Raw genomic sequence first — 2970 nt, forward strand, 5'->3', positions numbered from 1 at the left:
GCCTGGCCACTGTGTTTAATTTTGAAGCATCTCCCAAAGCAAAGGTCTTTGTGCATCACACATCAGAATTACAGCAGTGTTTCGCTTGGCATTTTCAGCTACGCATTTGGTGCAGCTCAAAATACCTCCCCCCTCAGCATTTCTGAATGTCAGGGGAAGAGGAGGCTGTCAAATGGAAGGGCACCAAGGGATTTGATTACTTTGGGCTTCCTGGCCAAGCTGATAGAGGGGGGAAAGAAATTGGAAGCTGACAGAGACCATGGCAAGGTCTCACATGTGAAAATCCCGCTTTAATAGAAAAATACCAGCCCAGTGTGACTGCAGTCACACTACAATGCTTTGGCCAAAAATATTAAATATTTTACTTATATTTTGCAGTAAATTCTCTTCTTTTTTTCTGCTGAGATGGGCCTGAAGATGTATCCACAGGAATTACACACACTCACACACACACACACACAAGCTCCTGGAGCTGGTAGGCTCCTGATCTCTGGTTAGAAAGATAGAGCTGTTCCTACCATGGCAAAAATCTTAGGGAACCTGCCTTCAAAGTGATGTGTGTAAGGGGTTTGGACCCGGGTGTGAGTGTAGGCATGAGGCTTGGAAGACATGCTAACGCCTGATCTCACCAGTGCTCTCATCCTTTCCTTTGTGCAATTTCCTGACTGCAGAACTACAGGGAATGCACCAAGATACACAGCTTCCTGTTGATCTTTATCATTTTTCTGTTGTACTGCTATTGCTTGGACTTCCTTAGGCCCATTCTTGTCAAGTGCCTGGTGTAAGAAGAGTAAGCGGCCTTGCTAAGAGGCACATGCTGTTCTGAGCCATTCTGAATACCTGAAATTACAACAAGGTAATGTCCCCCCACCCTCCCCCAGGTATAAGACTTCAAAAGCAGCCACAGTTCCAGGGCATTTCAGGGATCTGAAAATTGAAATTGAAGCCATTGTCAAGTTACCTGGTTTTGAAAAACTGAAAATAACTAAAGAAATATTGTTCAGAAAAGAAAAAGCTTCTCCATCAAAGGTTTTATCTGGAAGCCTATGCTACCTGAATCCCTCTTTTTCTAGATTAAATTCTCCATGTGGTAGAGTTGATAAAAAGAGTGTCAGCCTTTACAGGAAAGCTAGATTTATAAAGAAGCTGCCTCAAATTTTGGTAAAAAAGGAATACTTCTGTGCATTTTCTTTTTTGCTTATTTGTATTTTTGTGTTTGTTTTGAACTTTTTGCTCATTTATTTAGATTTTTTTTTACATTTCTTTAGTGTGATTTTCTCTTCCTCGGGATGATGTAGGATCTGTGGGAGGCAGGAAGGGCACTGCTTTTCCCAGGATAGCTACTGGATCCATCCTCTGTTGAATGCAGTGATGTGGGGAAGTTGTGGAGTGTTGGTTGGGTGGGTACTAGGGCATGAACTGCACTTATTTCTGTGGATTTTGGCACTTTTCCTGCTGATTTGGTAGTTGAAGACCTGGCTAGAGCTTTTTGAGCAGTGCAGGAGTGTTGAAGGACTGCTGGTGGATTGGTGGATTTAACCAGTGACTGTCTTCTGAGACTTGATGGTCTGGCAGGGCCTGACCTTGTGTTGTCTCTAACTCTGTTCTAACCCATCTGGAATAACACCACATAGCAGTGGGAGCAGGTATTTGTACTCTGCTCCATGCACTGTTGCACTGAGTATTTCCAGGCTCTCAGCTTTGGCACACAGCAGGCACTGAATTGGTTTTACCTCTTTTCCCAGAACTGGTGGGTCCCTTACGAAATGCGGTGTTGGCTGTGGAAAGAGCTGTGTGCTCCTTCCAAGTGGAGCAGGTCAGCTGCTTTCTGTCATGGGGTTGCTCAAGTGAATGCTAGCCTGCCCTGGGATCCCTGGGATTTGGCACAATCTCTGGAGGAGGATCTAATCTGTAAATTACAGCAGAGAGGAGGATTTAATCTCAAGGTAGAGCACGTAATTGGTTATGCAAACACTGGTGAAATCCGCCCCCCATCAGAGCTGCGCACAAACACAGCAGTCAAAGTGTGAGGTGAGGCCAAGGCTGTGGTGTCTGACTGCAGGAGAACTTCCAGACTCCATCTGACCCCATCCCTGCTGCAGCTGGGCTGGGCTAATCCCTGGATCAGGAGCGATGAGCAAAACCTGCTGGCACTGAAGTTACGCCTTAAGAAAGAGACTGCAGGGAGAGGGTGAGTGCTGGTGCTGAAGAAATGCATGAGGGTTTGCATTCTTGGGGTACAAGGGGTGGTTTTCTGCTCTGCCGTTCCCTGGTAAGCCCCAGGAATGTCTGCATCCCTCTGCAGCTTGGAAGTGCAAGGCAAACTGCTGTCCCCAGGCTGTCAGCCAGAACACAGCTTTCTAGAAATAAGCCCAGCAGATGGGAAATGTGGCCTGACTGCAGGTATCACATTCAGCTGCTGGGGTGGGAGGCTCCTAGGAAAAAAAAAGATCTGAAAGGTCTCCTGTGGCCATGTGAGCCTGAGACTCCATGCAAAGCTGGAAGTGTGGGCTGACCTATGGCTCTGGGTAGTTGATGTTTGGGGTATTTGCAGCTGGGAGACCTCTCAGTTTGGAGGGAGGTTGATGATACATCAGCTCCCAGACAGTGGTCCCAAAGGCATGGATTGTATTACCTCAATATTTTTGCCCTAAGGCTGTTTTGTAACTCTCCCCTGTAAGCAGAAAGGGTATTAGTGTACAGGGTATTCATCACATTCTGGGTGTATATGGGAATTGTGGTGCAATTTCCCAGAAGATCTTAAAAGAAGAATGAAAAGCAAAACTGAAAGCAGAGTCCAGTAGGAAAGGAGGGCATGTATTAACACGTGCCCATGTGCCCTTACTCCCACAGTGGCTCTGGCACAATTGTGCCTGGCTGGGGAGCAGAAACCTCTGGCAAAAACCTCTACCCAGCAGCACCAGCCCCACCAAACAGGTGAGAACAAGGGAAAAAAAAATAGAGCTCCTG

Source organism: Catharus ustulatus, chromosome 5, assembly GCF_009819885.2.
Source record: "Catharus ustulatus isolate bCatUst1 chromosome 5, bCatUst1.pri.v2, whole genome shotgun sequence".
Lineage (NCBI taxonomy): Eukaryota > Metazoa > Chordata > Aves > Passeriformes > Turdidae > Catharus > Catharus ustulatus.